The 22606-nt window shown below is 37.2% G+C and overlaps 1 protein-coding gene and 1 pseudogene across 14 annotated transcripts in view; one reads left to right on the top strand and one right to left on the bottom strand.

The window, feature by feature from the left end:
• Positions 1 to 22606, top strand: part of NRXN1 (neurexin 1) — a 1121986-nt gene that overhangs the window by 285310 nt on the left and 814070 nt on the right. The window lies entirely within an intron of this gene.
• On the bottom strand, positions 5352 to 5787 carry LOC114901006 (annotated as a pseudogene).

The raw sequence follows: 22606 nt of genomic DNA on the forward strand, positions 1-22606 counted from the left end.
AAGCAAGAATATCATGCTTTTCTCCTGATTTAAAGCCCAACATTTTATGAGTCTTCATTGGACCAAGAATCAAATGCTAAACCTAGTTACAGTAGGTAATGAAGATTAATCCTATGATTTTGGGATCACAGACTCTTAACGGCCAGTGGGTGTTACCGTCTGAAGAGAAAGAGAAACAGTTCCTTAGAAAAGGGCTTGGTGCTTCAAAATGAAGCTCTCTGGTTTTGTGTTTGGTTTGTGGTAAATGAGATACAGAATGTCTGAACATGCCTTACCAAATTTTGTGCTCACAAACTGGATTCAAAAGGGAGGGCAGGAAGTAATCATCCGTTTTATAGATGAGGAAATGAAGGCTCCAAAGATTAAGTGACTTTTTTAAGGGTCACATAACTAGAAGTTGTGGAGGTGAGATTTCTAGGCTAGTTTTATTTGGACTGTATCATACTATATAAAGTGAACAGGCTATACTGAAGTTTATAATCACCTAAAATATGACTGCATTGGGACGTTATCAGGAAGGCTGTGGCTGGGAGACAGAAAAATAAGCAAATTGGTCAAGGAGAGGATGAATATGAGTGTGAAGAAACAGGGAAGAGATTTTCCACTGATCTGAGACTAAGTCGATTCCAGAAAGGTTAGGGTCGGTCTGCATCAATGGTAGATACTAGTGAAAGTTAACTGGTGCAAGACAGAAAATGCTTCAGACAATCATTATGTGGCCTGAACCTTCACAATCAAGATAGAGACTGACAATTTTGAAGTGACTTGTGAAATGAGATCAATATTTTTAAAATGCCTTGTGTTCAATAAATATCTGACTTTTCAGTAGAAAATAAATTCCAGTTTCTATATAAAAACAACTTGACATTTTTCAGTAATACTTTTTAATGAACATTGCTCTAAGCTATAATATAATGAAATTTGCTTAAAAGTAGAACAGGCTGGTAATACTTGGCAGAACGAAGAGGCATATGGTAAAACAGTTGTGATTTGTTGGCGAAGGCTTTCAATTTCTGGAAAGCTAGAGGCTTTTGGCATAGTGGACTGCATCTTGATATTCAGTCCCAAAAAGGAACCACAGCAAAACAATATGCTTAGATTGCAGTAACCTGATATATCTTTAAAGCATTTTTCCCTTTGAATTTATGGTTATAAATGCAGGCTGTGTTCATATTGCAAAGTGAAATAGACAATTGAGGAAATTTTCCAGATAATTCATATTCCATACCATTTTATATGACATATAGAAAACTGTGGCATTTCAAAGGCAAGGAATTGATTGGGGAAAAAAAGCAGTTGATCCTCCTTCTCACTTTGTGTTAGTAAGTGTAGTATATTGAATTTAGTCTCCTTCAAATTTAACTTTTTTTTTCAGTATTATTTTACTATGGTAAGAATACTTAACATGAGATTTATCTTTTTTTTTTTTTTTTTTTTTGTGGTACGCGGCCGTCTCACTGTTGTGGCCTCTCCCGTTGCGGAGCGCAGGCTCAGTGGCCATGGCTCACGGGCCCAGCCGCTCCGCGGCATGTGGGATCTTCCCGGACCGGGGCACGAACCCGTGTCCCCTGCATCGGCAGGCGGACCCTCAACCGAAGATCAGTGATCGCACAAGTAGTCCTGATTGTCAAAACACCAAATGGCATTGCCTTTGTCTTTTTATAGGGAACAGGCTATTTTTGATTTTATAATTTAAGAGATCTCAAATGAACAGTGAATGAATCACCTATCCATTTTCCTTTTATGGTATACTGATTCAATATGTTTATCAAAGCCAGTTATTTTCCTGTAGTAGTATTTTATTCTTCAACTAAACCAGTACATTAATGCCTTTAGGAATTCCCCCTAACCCTCAACTTGTCATCATGAATTTATTGAAATGTAGCAAATGGTAAAATAACGAGCAGCCAAATGGCCTCCTTTCGGTTTCACTAATTTATGTTTATGGCTTGTCAGTCATACTCTATACATAGCTAGAAATTTGCGGCTGAGAAAAAAATCTCCCACTTAGGGATTACCTTGTCAGACTGTATGGAACATGATATAATGATTTTATTCATTTTATTCCCCTACCTCATAAGTCTTACAAAGTTTTCTGAAAACATGCAGTTTTTCTTCCTTTAACCTTTTTGGGTACTTATTTCCTTCCCTTTTCAGGTAATCTCTTCTTGTAACAGCCTCAGGAGAGAGATAAGAAGAGAAAAGATAACTGGAAATGGTCATAATACTGCTGCTAATAATAATAATCTATCATGTGAAGCTGGCTTGTAAGTGGGTAACGGAGAGCCTGAGGTTTTGCTGCCAGGCTGGACTGCAAATCAAGATGTACATGAGAGGGATTAGTTATTTGTAGACTCTTGTGACACTGTCGTCTTCTTTCCTCCTTTTGTGTTGGCCATAATGGAGAAGCATCTTGGCATCTTATTTGTTTTTGCCGGGAGCCTTCTCTGTTCAACATGCTTAACGCATCGAATTCCCATCGTGATTTCCTCAAAACCTGTTCCTCTCCTGTATAGATATATAAAATCATGGGACTTATACCATCTCAGCCTTATTTTATTCTCTTCTTTTATTTTTGTTCCACAATCTTAGCCATCTTGAAAACCCTAACAGAATCATTTTTCCCCCAAATATTAAAGGCAGAGGCAAGAAACTTTATATATGTTTCACCAAGTTCAAATAATACTAAATCTCTAGACTTTTGAAGCATATGAGTAAATTAACACCAAGATTAAATAACGATGCTTTCTGGGTATGTACTTTTTTCCTCAGATCAAGTGTAATAAATAAACCATGTCAGTTATAATAGGATTCAGCTGAATAGTACTTCTATGAAGAGCATACCAAGTGAAGATGGTTTTTAAATTGGAATTAAATGCATCTAATTAGCAACTATTAAATTGCTTAAATTGTGGGCAGTTTTAAGGAACACGGACTCATTTGTCTCACACGTTTAAACAAATCGTAGAGGATTAGAAATCACTAAATTATTACCGATTCTTTCTAGTTTTCAAAAGATTCTAAGTGTTGCAGCAATCTCTGAATTATCAATGCCTCTGGATCCTGGAATAAAATAAAATGGATGCCTTGGAAAAACCTACTATTTGTTCACTCTTATCGTGGTGTTGTATTTAATAGGCTTTTAGTTGAATACACATAATGGGGAGAAATCTGTTCTGAAATTTAAATTAATGAAAGCTTTTCAAAGTGGCTTCCAAATAAAAAATTTAGGCTTCTTTTCAGAGGATGGATAAGGATGGGAATTCTAATTACCCACACAATGTAGATTGCTTCATGATTCATCTCTGCAAATCAGCAGTTTGAAATCCTATAGTTAGCACTGGGTGCTCTCCAGTAAGATTTTATGAACATCAGCTTGGTATTTGGCAGAAATACAATATCAGTTGTCCAGATGTCATTTTTTCTCAATGAGCACATGTTTATATATTAGATAATCGCAGAACCAAATCAATTACAGTTTTATTTCCATTGACAGAGGTTAATACCCTGTGAGGTATATTTACATCTCAGAAGGCTAAGCATTGTGAACCTTGGAGGAAAGGAATAATTTTACAAATGGAGATAATAGGCAGGCCAAAGAATTGTTGTTTCTTGAGGATTTGTATGCTCTTTTACCTATTTTTAATTTACCTGAGTTTATGTTTTTGGCTTGTAAAATAATTCAGTTGGATTAAGACTAACAGTGCTGACAAAGTGAGAAAGTGGCATGGACTTATAAATACTACCAAATGTAAAATAGATAGCTAGTGGGAAGCAGCCACATAGCACAGGGAGATCAGCTCGGTGCTTTGTGACCACCTAGAGAGGTGGGATAGGGAGGGTGGGAGGGAGACGCAGGAGGGAGGAGATATGGGGATATATGCATATGTATAGGTGATTCACTTTGTTATACAGCAGAAACTAACACACCATTGTAAAGCAATTATACTCCAATAAAGATGTTAAAAAAAAAAAAAAGACTAACAGTGCCAAAAGGGGCTGTTTGAGTCTGAATCAATACTTGCAACCACCTCTATAAACCAGTGCTTAAGAGTTTCTGTGCTCAGGATAACTGTTCTGAACTGGGCAGACTGTGTATAATTTCATTAGTAACTATGTCCTCGTTCTTACTGTTTGCCAGGCACCATGCTGGGTGATACAGATTGTGCGTTGCTTTAGCCCTCAGAACAGGTTTGGTGGGCCCTTCTCTTAAGCATCCTTGAGAAGTGACACCTGCAGAAAGTTTTGCTTAAGTGAGTCATCTTTCATTTGGAAAATGGCTCATTGAATTGTATGATTATTTTTTTCCTCTTCTTCCTGGCTAAGAGTAAGTAGGCTGTTAGAAAGCTGAGGTGAGATTCTTCCACTCTCTAATACTGGAGCCGTCATTAAAACTGGGGATCATGCGTGCCTTTCCACACCTTTGTACACTCAAGGAGCACTGGCCACATGCTGTTTCAAGTCCTGTACTTACAAAAGGTGGTATGTAAGGTGGAGCCTGTTTCTGCTCTGAGAATTGCAGCTCTTGCATGTTTGCTGGCAAGCTTTTGTTAATTCCCATGCAAGGCAGTTTGACTTGCACAAACAGCTGGGTTTTGCTGCTATCACTTGGAAGTTTATTTCCCCCAGTGTGTATATAAGCCCTACTTTGGGAGAAGATAGAAATCAGGTCCTAGAGAATTCTTTCTTTGAGAGTACACTTTGCTAACTCAGACCCTCATTCAACGGAAAACACAAATTTATCTGTTCACAATTGTAAATGTATACAATAGTGCTCAATGGACTAAATATTGAAGTAGTAAGCTCTTATTTATTCAAAGCTATAAAAACAGTTCTATAGATGTGATTAAACCGTGCATGGGAAACATTAAATTCAAGTTAAGGCTTTCACAGGCATAGCTTTGCACAAGTGACCCATCTCTTAGAACCTTCAGGTAGACCTTAGATGCCACCTGTGCCACTGCTACCTCTCCCCTTCACTTTCTTCTTAAATCAGAATGTCTTCTTTTGTCTTATTTTCTCAAAGTGTGTTCTTATTGGGTAGCAAGAAAGAGTTTTTATAACAAAGAAAGGGTCAATCCCATAAGCATTATTCATGAGGGAATATGTATCCTTGATGATGCATTCTATATATTTTGCTTTAAGAAGCATAGTTATTGAGTGTGACATTCTGAAGATTTATTTCTTATTCCCTTTGAAGTTAGAAGTGTGAAAACTGCTCTTTTTGGTTATGTTACTTATTAAAGACAATCATTTATAGTTTATAAGAAATATTATACACAAAAATGTCCTGATAATGGTGATTAAAAGCAGCTACTCCCACACTCCTTGTGTCCACACCAATATTCAATCTAGATTGGCTTAATCTTGAAGTGTAATTCAGTAAGACCAAAGACCAAACACTTCAGGTCCTGGAGAAGATAATAAAATACTCGTAAGCCTGCTGGATCCTTGGATTGATTGACATCAATAAGGGAATCAATTTTTGATGTCATGAAGGAAATGTGTTCATCTCCAATGATGATTTCAAGCTCCTGCCGGCGCCCTTAGTCGGGAGGAGGCCACAAAGCATTATCCTCTTTGGGAATTTCAGTGTCATCGATTATTCTCTTCAGTTCCTCCATCACGCTTTTATGTACATAAACCTCTTTTCTGATCATATCAGTTTTGTAACTGTTGTTATTGGCATATCTCGATCCCATTGGGTCAGAACTCAGACTCCAGGAGTTCGAAGCTGAACTTGCCCTTGTGACCCCTGCAGTAACGCAGATAGAAGTCACTCTCCATGGCTCTGAAAACTGCTTTTAATTTCAAGGAAATCTACATTAACGTATGCTAGCTAATTAGTACTTGCATAGGTACTTTGGTGGTGGTTAGAAGAACCACTTGTGTAGGAATTTTGATGGTGATGCTAGAGTAAGGAAACATTAAAGCAGAGTCAGGAACTCAAAACTGCTCAGCCAAACAGGAAAGGAATGTTTTGGTTTTCCTTTCCTTCCCTTCCCTTTCCCCTTTTTATTCTGTTTTTCAACATCTAGTGAGCTACCTATAAGAACACCCAGGTTTTAAGTGAAATTTTATAATTTTTAACTAATGGTAAATAATTGAAACAAAAAATTAAAACTCTAGGGAAACCACCAAAAAAAATAAATTAAAAAATGATGGCTGGTCAGATAAGGACTCTGAATGCTATGTATGAAATTTGGCCTTAAAACAGTATAGGCTTCTGTCATTATCATCTATCATCATCATCATTGTCATCATTATTATTATTACTTTAATTTGTATAAAACTTTCTGACGGTAGAATATGAACTGCAGTATCTGGTGAGATCTCCGGTCCTAACATATGGCAGTATAGGTCACACTCCCAATGTCTACTCAAATCTTAATTCTGCATGTTGACAAGATGGAGGATCCATGTTAACAATGACTGTCAATGATGTTAGGACGGAGTCTTGCATTTTAAAACCATAAATCTAAGATTGTACCTATTATCATTCCTTCTTATAAACTTTTAAAATTGAACTAGTCATTTAGTTTGAGAGTGGTGGCAGATGGTGTGATTAAGATGTCTCTGTTCCAGTCCTTTTTCAACCATTGATTTACTGTGTAACCTTGGACAAGTTCCTTACCCTTTCTGAATCTCAGTTCCCTTATTTGTAAAATGGAAAATTGGCTTCAGATGACCTTTAAGGTTATTTCCAGATCTTAAATATTATAATTTTACAAACTAATTCTTCTAAATTGCCAGTTAGATTAATTTCTCCACTAACAATTATTTATCTAAAGGAACCAATTTATATTCAGTCTAAAATTGTCATTTTATTCCTCTTTTTGAATCCTTTAAAGATAACCATGTTCTCTGTTATATTTGATGCAATGATGCTTTGATAGATATTTTATTTATTCTGAGCCTCGGTTTCCTCCTCCCAAATTGTTTCTGAGGCCAGACATCTGCTGAGGGTTATGTACTATCTCCTGGGAAATCCTCCAGAACAAGAATGGAATCAGGGAAGGGCATGGGATGCCAACAGGGATCGAGTTCTGACCCTTTTCCTCTCTGCCAAAAAGAACAGGATTCTTTGACTTCTAGACTAACATAGATCAGGGCTTCAGAAACCAACTAGTCTAGTTTTCAGTGATGCAGAATGGATTGTCATGCCACATCTTCTTGCAATGGACTACTTCTGAGACAGCTTGTAGCATCTCTGGACAACTATAGCTGTAGCTGTCTCAGTTAAAACATATAAATAGGGCTTCCCTGGTGGCGCAGTGGTTGAGAGTCCGCCTGCCGATGCAGGGGGCACGGGTTCGTGCCCCGGTCTGGGAAGATCCCACATGCCACGGAGCGGCTGGGCCCGTGAGCCATGGCCGCTGAGCCTGCGCATCCGGAGCCTGTGCTCCGCAGCGGGAGAGGCCACAACAGTGAGAGGCCCACATACCGCAAAAAAAAAAAACAAACATATAAATATAACCATTTTAGAAATCTAATGTATATCAACATATGTTTGATAAAATATGAGGAAAATCTGAGGATGGATTGGGAGATTTTGAAAAACATAAAATTCAGAGACCAGTTTTTCATAAAGCATCAATTCCTAGCATCACTGTCAGTATGCCTGTTTATCTTGTCTATCTGTGAGACTGAGCCATCAGGAAGTGTTCTTTGTGGGACTTTCAGTATTAGACATACTTGCTGCATTCAACTTCTGCAAAACTGAAACCGCTCACTGACAACAGGTGTTATCTGAAGCAATATATTGCTCAGAGAATTGAAATGTCGTATATCTGATTTGGGGGTCTCTTGACTCAACCAGTTAATTATTTTTATTGCCCTATAGGAATTTATACTTGTTAGTGGCAGATGGGACTCCAATTTTAAGCATTTGCCTAATTAGGCATATTACTGAAATAGGTGATTGCAGGTGAGGAGCTATCAGTTACTACAGACTCTTCCAGCTCCCACACTAAATGTGTCCTAACCAAGAAAACTGAAGGAGCCTTGAAAACTGTTTAAAGAATTTGGGAATTATTTGTAATTTACATGGTGCCTTTGTTGTATCGATTATAACTTTCTGGGCTTACGGGGATTAATTAATAGGACTAAGTATGGAAGGCTGCACACTAATGTCATTAACAGGAGCCATAATTACAGAACATAATTGGCAATAATTCTTCAATGGTTATTTGGTAATCAGATTCTTTTGGGGTTAAATGAAAATCAAATAGACATTTTATTCATAGAGATATTAGCAATACAATAATGCATAATCACACTTGTCGTTTAACCTTATCGATGCTGCACACTGTGTCAAAGGAGGCCTGTGGTGTGTCCAGGAATAGTTGGGTAGAGTCTTTTTGCAGGGCCAAGATGGGATGCTGAGTGAAAGTATAGCCTTTGGAGTTAGAGAAACATGGATTCTAGTCTTGGTTGTGTAACTTACTAGTTGTGTGACCTCTGACAACCCACCAACCCCTACCAAACCCCTGTTTCTTCATCTGTCAGTAAGGGCAATGCCTAGCTGATGATGTTGTTTTTGAAATGAAGTGAAATAATGCTTGTGAAATATTTGCTATCATGTATGGTACATAATAGGTGCAGTTCAAAATAGGAGGTTGCTTGTGGTCATAGCAGAGGAAATGGTGCCCAGCAGAAGCCAGGACACTGTGAATGATACGGAAGAGACAGACTCTTTGGCCTCATATCCCATATGCACCTTCTCCTGGCTGTGAGCCTTGGGAAAATTCCTCAACTGCCCTGTGCTTCAGTTTTCTCTTCTGTAAAATGGTGCTAGTGATTTGTCTACCTGATAGGGTTGTTCATAGGATTAAATGAAAGAATATGTGTAAAGGGATTAGTAGGTTAGCACATAGAGGCATTGGTATTATTACTGTTACTATCACCCATGTGGAAAAGCTTGTTCATGAATGATGAAGTAGAGAAAATTACCAAAGAAAACAGAATCTTGACCTGCCTCAGGAAGAGTTATTGAAGTTTGTTAGAAGGAGAAGACCAGATGTATTAGGTGTGGTCTCACTGGCTTTGAAGTTGGAATCATACTTGGAATTCCACCATCTAGATTGTCTTCGGAAGAGATGAAATAGACTTGAAAGAGGACCAAGGAAGGGGGTGGAACCCTCAAAAATCCAGCAGACATAAGTGATTATCTATGATGTGCCAAAAACAAGAAAAAATAAACAAAAAGGGAGACATCTGTTTCCATCATACATCCACAAAGAAATCTGTAGGAATTGGAGGAACATTCCCCCAAATGTGAACATTCTTGGCTCCCTTCCTGTCCTCCCATTTGCCTGATTCTCCCCACTCCTATCCCAACTGCCAAGAATATACCAAGTAAACTCTAAATGCCAGGAAAGAAATTCTTCAGAAAGACAAAGCTAGAGGTCAAGGACCTGAGTACAAAGTCACTTCTGAGTTGCGGTCATCTTTTTCTGATCCCTGTGCAACCTAAATGACCTGTTGCATACCCTCTAGTGCCAGCCTCTGTCTTGCTTAATCTAATAATCTACTCTGAACACAGAGCATGTGAGAGAAGTCTGTGGGTGGGGTTCATTTGTATACTTTAATACACTTCCTGGAATTCACTCTCCTTGCTTTGAACAGAAGTGTGAGCACTCTCCAGTCACCCTGAATGGGTTAAGGAAGCTAACTGGAGGATTCAGCTGTTCCCCATATCCACCACCCCCCCCCCTTTTTTTAAATTCTGCTTTCAACCCACTGTCTTCATCTGTCTTCCCGAACAGGATATTGATCCGTTCTTGAAATGGTCTTCCTCATTTCTGGGCACTCGCTCTGCAGATACTGTAGGAGTGGAAGAGAATATGGTCCTGCCCTTGAAATGTAGTTATTTCAGAACTGAGCTTTAAGAGCCTCTGATGAGGCAGATGACGCATAAGCAACCCTCTAGCGGCCAGGGAGGCCCCAGTCAACAACAACAACAAAGGAAAGTCGGCCCCCAGTCTCTGAGTGGGCTGTTTCAAAAGTGCCTTTGTGAGCTAGTTGCTTGAAACTCAGACATCATTTGTTCATTGATACAATGAGCTCACGGAAGTCTGCTTAACCCTTAATGTCCCCGAGGCAGATAGTTTTGTACAACAGCCATTGTTCGAACATTGTCACCTAGCATATCAATATATCTATAACAAAGTCTAATTATAACTTTGGATGCCGAGAAAACATGATGTGGTCGGAAATTGAATGGGACTGCTTTAGGCTCCAGTCACTGCTGGTTACTCTTGTGATCTGAGCAGGGAGGAGGCCGAGCTAGAGGGTCCCATTGGCAGTGAGAGGAGAGGATCCTGTATTCTTGCCTGGGTGTTTCTTAATTATCATCATATTTCCCACCACCATCTGTTAACCTTTTGGTGAATCAAGACACGATGGGCTATGCCAAGACAGAGAGAGAGGAAGGCCATGTTCAAGTTAGGTTTGAATTCCTTAATGGAAAGAAAAAAATGAAGGAAAGGAAATGAAAGGAATGGAAAGCATTCGATAGCAATGGCGTCCGTAGAGGAAAAAGTTAGGGCAGTTCCTTTCGACTCCCAGAGGGGCAGCTATAAATGTAAAAATATCTATGATTTACTGAGTGCTTACCATGGACCACATACTGTGCTGGCCCCTCACTTGCATTATCTCATTTAATCCTAGCAATAACAGTTTCATGTAGATGCCATTATTAACTTCATTTTATGGATGAGTTACAGCGATTTAAAGGGATTAAGTATCCTGCCCAAAGTTGCAGAGATTGCAAGTGATGGAGCTAGGATGCCATCATGCTGGTTGGATTCTGAAGCCTGTCTAATTAACCATGATGCTGCCTGCCTTCCAGCCAGATATTAAAGTGAGGAGTGCCCGCTCATAGATGCCTTTCATTGAGAGGACAGGATGTGATGCAAAAAGCAGTGAATAGAGAAATGTCAAATGATTCAGTCAGAAAATTATGATTTAGTTAAAACCCTTTGATTTGAGAAAAACTCCTTTGTATGCTTTTATTGCAATAATTTTGATAGCAAATTAATTTTGTCCTGCACTACTCCATGCTGCCTTTAACATTCTATGCTAAGCATGTATTTATTTTACAGGAAAAGAACAGCATTTTTTCAGTTTCATAACTATAATCATACCATTATGAATATGTATTCATAATCTAGAGCTCTGTGAAAGGCAATTAATTAAAGAGGTAACACCTCTCTACTTAGATTTTGCTCTAGGGAAGTCATTTAACTAATCTGGACCTCAATTTGTTCACCTATAAAATGGGGAAAACAGGTTTACAACGGTCAGTAGGAATGTTTAGAAAGTGCGAAGCATAGTGCTTTAGCTTTAATAGTTTCTGAAGAAATAATAGCTGTGATTATTAATAATGTTGTCTTCTAGTATTATTATTATGGTTGTTATTACTGTTACTATAAATAAAATATTTCCTAATATAACATACCAGTTAGTCCTATTTGGGGAGATGAGCACCTGTGAGAAAGATCTCCAAGGCCCCTTCTACTCTTATATGCTCTTTATACTGTTTTCTTTCCAGATGGGAGATTTCCTGTTCTTATAAATATTATCCTCCTAGATTCATTATTAAAATGTTATTCTGTTTTAATCAGAACACTGGAAACTATGATAGCATTTATATTATTCTCTTTTCATAAAAATAATATTGTTGTTATTACATAGTCTTCTGACTATAAAGACATAGCTTGTAAGTACTACTTTTTAAATTGTGTGGCTCAGGTCTTGACTGGTATTGTACATAAAAGTTCTCAGAAGATGTGAAAGCAGAAATAACATGTGGAAGAAAAGGCTCAGTGTGGGTGAGAAGTCCAACCCCTCACAGTTATGGGTCTATAAAGACTCCAGTTTTTTGTTGATTCTGATTTCGGGGCAATCTTGAGCTAAAATTAGGTCCAAGACTAGTGAGTATATGGTGATTCTGTGAGGGGGAGAAAATTATTTGTTTCTTTCCATTTATCCACATTCTCTCACAGAGGTGTAATTCTCTGAAAATTTGCTATTAAATCCTTTGCTATTGAATCAAATTCAGTATAAAATAGTTATTTCTCACTCTTGTCCTAGGTAGATTCGTATTTAACACCAAAGGGAATTTTAGGGTTTCCTTATCAATAAAGACAAAAGATACAAAAGATGGAACTGTAGTGAGCTTTTTAAAGATCATGTGACAGTTGAATCAGATAGGGTTCATTTTTTAAAAATGTCTTTGTTATATGTCGAATTAACTGATATGCAGTTTTTTTTTTTCTTTTTTCATCTGCAAATTGCCTTTTTTCATTGGGTTTCTGGAAAAAGCAATTGATGTGGAAAGTACTTAGCATTAAGTCTGCTATGTATTTAATGCTCATTACATGCTCCCCTCTTTCTTCAAACATTTCCTCAACTTCCCTTTCCCAATTCTCAGCTAACATAAGCTACCAGACCAAGAAAGTATCTCATTTGAAATATTTTCTGACAAAAAACGCTGAGCAGTTTCCTAGATTCAGTTTGCCTTCTCCATTAACAGCTCCTTATTAATTCTGTTCATAGAGTATGCACATTTTTAAATTTCAGTGACCTCAAGCACATAGCTCACTAGTTCCTGGAAGGAAACCAGGGCATTTATATTTAAAGTGTATAAATAGCAACAATAGCATGAGGTAGAGACTGACCTAAACTCAAGTTCAAATAGCAAATCACCTCACTAATGCAAAAATAAAAACAAAAAAAGTTCTGTCATAGAAGACAAAACACACCCTTGTCAAGGGTACTTAAGTGTTTGAACTGTCTATGCCATGTCTTTCTATAATGGAAAAATCTATATTACTTTGGAAATCACCATTGTCCCATATCCCTTTTTTTTTCCTGCTACATTTTGAAATGCACTACAGCAGACTCTAATGACCTTGAACAGACCTCTCCACTTGTCCAGTTTAGGCCAGCAGCTAATTGGAGGGACCTTGAGTCTGTCTACTGACCTCAGAAAGTTAAATTTTCTCACCTTGAGTAAAAAGGTGGAAGTAAGTAATGTTTTGCAGAATATTTCCTGAAATTGTTGTCTGCATGACTATGAGTCTAAGACTCTGCCAATGTTAGTATTTACTAATATTAGCAATTGCCATTTATTAAGCACTTATTTAATCTTCTCAAGGGCCGTATTAGACTAGTACTATTATTATGCCCTTTTATAGGTTAAAACACTGAGAATTGGAGATTACGTAATTTGCCCATGATTACATAGACTTAGGTTTCTAACCCAAACCAAACTGCTCAGACTTGCAAAGCCCGTGTACTCTTACGTGTGAGTGACAACTTGAGGACAAAAATATATTACATATTATAATATACACACATATTTTAAATCTCAAACTTAAATTTCTTTCCTTCTGGAACATTTAGCAAAAGGAGGTTAGTTATACTTCATTTTCCTATACTCTGGGCAAAAATAGTTAAAATGGGACCAGATAAGTGATAAAATTACCTAAAATTAAAGGTGATGGATCGTCTTTATAGATCACTTACATTTCTTCTTTTTCTCTCTCCCTTTGGCTTTTTGTTTGTGGGTGGTATATAGTTAGTTATGATACTTATTTGCATGCAAACACCAACTTGTTAAAACTAAAATCATTTGAATGAGTTTTGATGTTGATAAAATATCTCACATCACTTAGGGTCCCAGGTCTCAGACGTGGCCTCAAGGCATAGCTGGGACCAGAGCCAGGAAAGGACAGAGGAGACTCCAACCCTGTGTTTCCTGTTCCTGGTGGTCAGTGTGTTTGACATGATTAGGATGAGGGTTGCAGAGTAAATAGTCTCAGTGCTGGTAACATTTTCTGGGATTGTTACCACTTTCTTCATTGAGAGTGCCTTGAGGAAGGACAGATAGCATGGAGAAAATGGAGACATAGTGGCAAGAAAAAGAGGTATCCTGAGGCTTCACAAACTGAGGCACACATTTGCAAAGCCACCAGGTGAACATAGTGTGTCATTACTTTTACATTAAAATAAATGCAATAACATAATGAAATGAAAAATATGTGAATTTTTAAGATAAAATAGAAGATGTAAAATACATGTCTTTTATACTTTCTATAGGGCACAATGATTCTGGAATTCTGAGATACATTTTTATTTTTTTCTCATATTAGAAGTGTTTGTGGGGAGAATTGGGGAGGAGAATAGAGAATACAGATGTGTTGAACAGAAAATAATTTTTTTAAGTATGGCAGTATCTTAGTCAAGATGAACTTTATAGTTAGACACCAGGTCCTTTTTCGAGGTTGCACTATAAATAACTCTGTTCTTAGGGAAACAGTTACTTGGAAGCAACCAATAAATAAACATTTATTATTTGGCAGCAGAATTGGTTAAGTCCAGACTGCGGTGTGTTTCTGTCATAAATGGTAACCTGGTTTTGGAGAGACAGCTAAATAAGATAATGAGGATAGTTTTGATCTTTTTTAATTAATATTGATTTTTATGTGTCAGTTTTGTGTAGGCAGGAGGAACAATTATGCCCTAAGTGCAGTAAGTCATACCCTTCACAGACTGTGACAGAGAGAAGGAGTATTTTTAGTGGTAGGAGTTAATTTGTGCTGGCATTAATGCATGAAAACGTTGATGATGATGTCTAATTGTTTCCTGTGTTACTAGTTCAACTAAAATTAGGGTTCATGAACCAAGCTGTGGGAAGTTATCGATTATGACAGTTTCTTCAAAAGTGAATTGCTTAAAATTATTCTTCTTACTAATCAGTTTTTGATTCCAGAATGAACTTTTATTCCATTTTCCTCCTCTTCTTTCTCCCTCACTCATCTGAGCCTCCTACGCTAAATATTGAAATAGGCATAAAAAGTGAGGAAATTTATAACCTACTTTACTTATGCTAGGAAAGAAATACTGGGAGAAAACTCATTTTAAAAATTCAGTATTAACCATCTTATTGACTGTTTTATATAAATATAAACGGATACACTCACATAGTCAAACACAAAGAATATCTGTCATTTTCATTAGGTTGATACTCTGCATATATAATTTCTTTGGAAGTGTGCTTGATTTAGTAATGGTTTGGCTTCATCATATTGAGATAGCCTTAAAAAATGTCCAGTTTGTTCCCATTTATGTACTCAGGGACAATCTCCTGAATGCTTACTGGGCACTCTGCAATATACTGCACTTTACTAGAGTCTGGAAAAATAAGATTGGCAGGAAGATGCTAAGACTTAGTTTTTATCTGTGTCAGCATACTTCCTCTTCAAGGAAAACAATCACAAATTTATTATGTCACATAACCAGAAATCCAGAAGTCAGATAGTTTGACATCTCTAGATTCTCTTGAACCTGGCCATTATCTCTCTGCCATCTTCAGCATATTGATTGGCTTTTGTCCTTAGGTTTGTCCAGTTGAGTGTAAGATGAGTGCAGTAGCTTTACATATGCTCGTATATGCTTCATATATGCTCATATAACTACATCCTGAAATAGACTAGGACTGTGTGTGTGTGTGTGTGTTTGTGTGTGTGTGTGCCTTTCCCACAAGTTCCTAAGCATTTTCCCTCCGGTCTCATTGACTCTTTCCTCAACCAGTCACAGGCATTAGAAGAGAATTACCAAGAATCTCTAGGCTAATCAAGACTCTTGCCCCCAGAGCTAGGCAAAGTTAAGTTTCCCTAGAAGCACTGATCCCTGAATGCCTAACAAAAGTAGAGCAGGAAAATAGGTGGAAAAAGGGTACAGTTTTAAGAGCTACTTAGAGGTAAACACAAATAAATAAGCAAAATTCCAAAACTTTGACTGAGAAATATACACAGCTTCATGAATCATATGTACAGATAAAAAGTGATATGGTAAATGCTGAGGGGCTTGGAGAAATCATCCTATACTGAACAACTATGCTTGCATTGCCATTTGACTTTTAGAATCACTGACAATTTTTCAGTATTTGAAGTAACAGTAAAATTAACCAAATTCTACTATGTCTCAAAGACAATAAAAGACACAAGCCTGAATCACCCCACATATTTCCCTGTGAATGTACTAACAAGTTTTTAAGCCTGAGAATACTTTAGCCCCCTTTTCAAATCATAGCCCATTAAACAAGAAACTCACTTAACTTTTGATATTTCACTGTTAAATAATGAAGATGTTAAAATTTCCTTCTGCTTTGTGTATTTACGAAAATGATTATATAAATAAACATTGATTAAAACTTTTCTTATGGAATAGGGAAAGACCAATGAGCTAGAGTAGCATAAAAGTTTACTTCATTTAGTAAGGTTTCTGAATAATATAGGTAACCGTATTGATTATTGAATTTATCTACCATTTTAATTAGTGTTATGCACACACACACACATACACACACACACACACACACACACACATATATGTAGTACAAATTAAGTACAGGTTACACCATATAGAATTACTGGTTTGTTTAGGTCAAAAGAGATGAATATCAGAAATTTCATATAGTTCAACTGAAGATTTTTAAGCAAGTGGGGTACAGAGAAAGCATTTGGAGACAATAAAGCTTTGTTGCACTTTGTGACTAATACACTGTGTTTTCAGCCCCAACAAGGGTATCTTGAGAACAATACTAACTTGTACTTTTTAATTATACAAGAAAGTCTCCTTGATAAAATATCTTCCGTGAATCTAATGTCCTTGGTCTATTTCTACTGTGCTACCAGAAAATCTTTAATAGCAAGCATTTGTAAGAATTTTTGCCATCCACAGATTTACAACATGCAATGTTATAGGAAATATGAATGCTTGTCATGAATTAGAACTCAGAAATTCAGAGTCCAGGTCTAGCTTCCTTTGCAGACAGTATTCTACAGACAGTTAGGAATTTTAAATCTAAAATTTAATCTAGTATTTTAAATCTAAATCAAGTCTTAGCACTGATTCAAACCAAGTCTTCTAAAGATAAAGACACTGAAGCCTGGTGACCAAGACAGACCTGGTTATCTGAGGCAGTTCTAACCACCCCCTCCCCACGCCCTTTTCTCACTGTACATCTAGTTGCCTGATAAGCAATCAGGATGCCACACTTTAACCTTGGGGGCCCTGCTTGTCTCCCCCCATAATGGCTGAGGCTTTTGTTCCAAGTTTTAATTAGATTTTGTTATTCTTTCCAGGTATAAACATGCTCCTTATTTTTTAATATATCTGAGAGCTTCAGGGCCTTCCTTTAGTGAGTTATGTTTAACGCTTGATTATTGAGACATTTCCTTTTTCCCTCCCCAAATTTAAAGCTTTTATCAGATTGACAATAATAAAAAAAATTCTGTGAGATTTCAGAAGAGTTGCCAATATCTGCCAGTTTCTACAAAAGAACTTCTGCCTTCTCTGTATACTCTAATGGCTCAGAGTATTGCCATATTTTTATGTTATTGCTTAGAAATCTGAAGTTTCTCTACCTTTATTGTACATGGAAAGTAGAGCGTTTTGTGTGATATTCTTTTAATTCTGAATAGATTAGATGTTAAATGGCTACATATTGTTTAAAAGCAGGCAGAGAGCTGACATTTGAACCAGAGAATTGCTTTTTTAAATGTGGAATACACACAAAACTCCTAATTCCATCAACCTATGGAGGTCAGTGGCAAATGGGTCGGAGTCAGTGTAGAGATGTGATACCATTAATATGAAAATTTGCCAAGTGCATAACCAATATTGAATTTTTAAAAATTTGGCCCCAAATAGGTTCTTCCTAAAGCCAGAATTTCACTGAATTAAGCAAGATTTATTCACCTTTTTAAAGTGGACATGATCTAAAACACTGTTCTTGGAAAGGTTGCACTTACTCTCTGGTTGATATTCTGCAAGCCAAATGCAGCTCTATTTTGTGTTTTTTCATCTGTGCCATTTCAAGCCAGAAGTAGTCCTCAGAAAGAGTATTTAGTGTAAAAAGTAATTCTGTAATAAATGTTTGCCAGCACCCACGGTTTCCAAGCTAGTTATAGTGTCTGTCTTCAGGTAGGGTTCATGCCCCTTCCTTTTAGAATTTGCATGCTTGGAGAAAATTTGCCTCCCATAAACCTTCCTTAATAACCCTTGTGACTCTGCTATTTTGATATTCCTTAGGGTTTCCTTATAAAATTCTTATACTCTTGATTTTTTGTTTTTTAAGATCTTTAAGAGAAAGACTACCTTCCACATGGGATCCTTGTTATAATGTCTTTGGGCTATTGTCAATAGGCTTTTTTATAACGAAATCTTTTGACCATTTTAGAACTGACTTTCATTGAATAACTACATCTTATAGTCAATAGTGTGACCAAAAAAAACAAAAAAACCCAAAATAAGAAAGTATTACCCTTGTATATTGACATGGAAGATAGAACAAGGCTATTCCATAGAGGGTGATCCTGCAAAATTATAAAATGGGTGAGAATTATTAACATTAAAAAAAGGGGTTCATGACTCTTTATGAAAATAAACAGTAATCTGAATTAAATGTTACTAAGTTTACATAAGCAGACAATTTAAAGTCATGGACTTTAGAATGAATGCAGCCTGGGTTCAAATCCCAGCTCTACCATTTACATTTTATAAGACCCTAGGCAAGTTACTTAACCTTTTAAAACTTTCTCATATTTAAAATGGGAACAATACCATCAGTCTCATAGAGCAAGTGAGATAATGAAATAAAATAACGTGTCTAGGGCTTCCCTGGTGGCACAGTGGTTGAGAGTCCGCCTGCCGATGCAGGGGACATGGGTTCGCGCCCCGGTCCGGGAAGATCCGACATGCCGCAGAGCGATAGGCCCGTGAGCCGTGGCTGCTGAGCCTGCGTGTCTGGAGCCTGTGCTTCGCAACGGGAGAGGCCACAACAGTGAGAGACCTGCGTACCGCAAAAATAAATAAATAAATAAATAAATAACATGTCTAAAAGAAGGACACTACATAATGATCAAAGGATCAATCCAAGAAGAAGATATAACAATTGTAAAAATTTATGCACCCAACATAGGAGCACCTCAATACATAAGGCAAACGCTAACAGCCATAAAAGGGGAAATCGACAGTAACACAATCAGAGTAGGGGACTTTGACACCCCACTTTCACCAATGGACAGATCATCCAAAATGAAAATAAAGAAGGAAACAGAAGCTTTAAATGTTACATTAAACAAGATGGACTAAATTGATATTTATAGGACATTCCATCCAAAAACAACAGGATACACTTTCTTCTCAAGGGCTCATGGAACATTCTCCAGGATAGAGCATATCTTGGGTCACAAATCAAGCCTTGGTAAATTTAAGAAAATTGAAATCATATTAAGTATCTTTTCCAGCCACAACACTATGAAAGATATCAATTACAGGAAAAAAACTGTAAAAAGTACAAACACATGAAGGCTAAACAGTACACTACTAAATAACCAAGAGATCACTGAAGAAATCAAAGAGGAAATCAAAATATACCTAGAAACAAATGGCAATGAAAACACTATAACCCAAAACCTATGGGATGCAGCAAAAGCAGTTCTAAGGGGGAAGTTTATAGCAATCCAATCCTACCTCAAGAAACAAGAAACAGCTCAAATAAACAACCTAACCTTACACCTAAAGCAATTACAGAAAGAAAGACAAAAAAACCCCAAAGTTAGCAGAAGGAAAGAAGTCATAAAGATCAGATCAGAAATAAATGAAAAAGAAATGAAGGAAATAACAGCAAAGATCAATAAAACTAAAAGCTGGTTCTTTGAGAAGGTAAACAAAACAAACCATTAGCCAGACTCATCAAGAAAAAAAGGGAGAAGACTCAAATCAATAGAATTAGAAATGAAAAAGGAGAAGTAACAATTGACACTGCAGAAATACAAAGGATCATGGGAGATTACTACAGGCAACTATATGCCAATAAAATGGATGACCTGAAAGAAATGGACAAATTCTTAAAAAAGCACAACCTTCTGAGACTGAACCAGGAAGAAATAGAAAATATAAACAGACCAATCACAAGCACTGAAATTGAAACTGTGATTAAAAATTTTCCAACAAATTAAAGCCCAGGACCAGATGGCCTCACAGGCAAATTCTATCAAACATTTAAAGAAGAGCTAACACCTATCCTTCTCAAACTCTTCCAAAACATAGCAGAGGGAGGAACACTCCCAAACTCATTCTACAAGGCCACCATCACCCTGATACCAAAACCATACAAAGATGTCACACAAAAAAGAAAACTGCAGGCCAGTATTCCTTTTTGCAATAGATGCAAAAATCCTTGACAAAATACCAGCAAACAGAATCCAGCAGCACATTAAAAGGATCATACACCATGAGCAAGTGGGGTTTATCCTAGGAATGCAAGGATTCTTCAGTATATGCAATTCAATCAATCTAATAAACCATGTTAACAAATTGAAGGAGAAAAACCATATGATCATCTCAATAGATGCAGAAAAAGCTTTCGAAAAAATTCAACACCGATTTATGATTAAAACCCTCCAGAAAGTAGGCATAGAGGGAACTTACCTCAACATAATAAAGGCCATATATGACAAACCCACAGCCAACGTTGATCAAATGGTGAAAAACTGAAACCATTTCCACTAAGATCAGGGACAAGACAAGGGTGCCCACTCTCACCACTATTATTCAACATAGTTTTGGAAGTTTTAACCACAGCAATTAGAGAAAAAAAAGAAAGAAAAGGAATCCAAATCAGAAAAGAAGAAGTTAAACTGTCACTGTTTGCAGATGATATGATACTATACATAGCAGATCCTAAAGATGCTACCAGAAAACTACTAGAGCTAATCAATGAATTTGGTAAAGTAGAAGGTTACAAAATTAATGCACAGAAATCTCTTGCATTCCTATACATTAATGATGAAAAATCTGAAAGAGAAATTAAGAAAACACTCCCATTTACCATTGCAACAAAAAGAATAAAATACCTAGGAATAAACCTACTTAAGGAGACAAAAGATCTGTATGCAGAAAACTGTAGGACACTGATGAAAGAAATTAAAGATGATTCAAACAGATGGAGAGATATACCATGTTCTTGGATTGGAAGAATCAATATTGTGAAAATGACTATACTACCCAAAGCAATCTACAGATTCAATGCAATCCCTATCAAATTACCAATGGCATTTTTTACAGAACTAGAACAAAAATCTTAAAATTTGTATGGAGACACAAAAGACCCCGAATAGCCAAAGCAATCTTGAGAAAGAAAAACGGAGCTGGAAGAATCAGCCTTCCTGACTTCAGACTATACTACAAAGCTACAGTAATCAAGACAGTATGGTACTGGCACAAAAACAGAAATATAGATCAATGGAACAGGATAGAAAGCCCAGAGATAAATCCACACACATATGGTCACCTTATCTTTGATAAAGGAAGCAAGAATATACAATGGAGAAAAGACAGCCTCTTCAATAAGTGGTGCTGGGAAAATTGGACAGCTACATGTAAACAAATGAAATTAGAACATTCCCTAACACCACACACAAAAGTAAACTCAAAATGGATTAGAGACCTAAATGTAAGACCAGATACTATAAAACTCTTAGAGGAAAACATAGGCAGAACACTCTATGGCATAAATCACAGCAAGATCCTTTTTGACCCACCTCGTAAAGAAATGGAAATAAAAACAAAAATAAACAAATGGGACCTAATGAAACTTCAAAGCTTTTGCACAGCAAAGGAAACCATAAGCAAGATGAAAAGACAACCCTCAGAAGGGGAGAAAATATTTGCAAATGAAGCAACTGAGAAAAGACTAATCTCCAAAATATACAGGCAGCTCATGCAGCTCAATATCAAAAAAAGAAACAACCCAATCCAAAAATGGGCAGAAGACTGAAATAGACATTTCTCCAAAGAAGATACACAGATTGTCGACAAACACATGAAAGGATGCTCAGCATCACTAATCATTAGAGAAATGCAAATCAAAGCTACAATGAGGTATCACCTCACACCAGTCAGAATCGCCATCATCAAAAAATCTAGAAACAATAAATGCTGGAGAGGGTGTGGAGAAAAGGGAACCCTCTTGCATTGTTGGTGGGAATGTAAATTGATACAGCTACTATGGAGAACACTATGGAGATTCCTTAAAAAACTAAAAATAGAACTACCATACGACTCAGCAATCCCACTACTGGGCATATACCCTGAGAAAACCATAATTCAGAAAGAGTCATGTACCACAATGTTCATTGGAGCACTGTTTACAATAGCCAGGACATGGCAAGCAACGGAAGTGTCCATCGACAGATGAATGGATATGGAAGATGTGGCACGTAAATACAATGGGGTATTACTCAGCCATAAAAAGAAACGAAATTGAGTTTTTTGTAGTGAGCTGGATGGACCTAGAGACTGTCATACAGAGTGAAGTAAGTCAGAAAGAGAAAAACAAATACCATATGCTAACACATACATATGGAATCTTTTTTTTTTTGCGGTAGGCGGGCCTCTCACTGTTGTGGCCTCACGTTGCGGAGCACAGGCTCCAGACGTGCAGGCTCAGCGGCCATGGCTCACAGGCACAGCTGCTCTGCGGCATGTGGGAACTTCCCAGACCGGGGCACAAATCCGTGTCTCCTGC

The sequence above is a fragment of the Monodon monoceros genome, unplaced genomic scaffold, assembly GCF_005190385.1.
Source record: "Monodon monoceros isolate NGI ecotype Baffin Bay Population unplaced genomic scaffold, NGI_Narwhal_1 Super_Scaffold_19, whole genome shotgun sequence".
NCBI lineage: Eukaryota > Metazoa > Chordata > Mammalia > Artiodactyla > Monodontidae > Monodon > Monodon monoceros.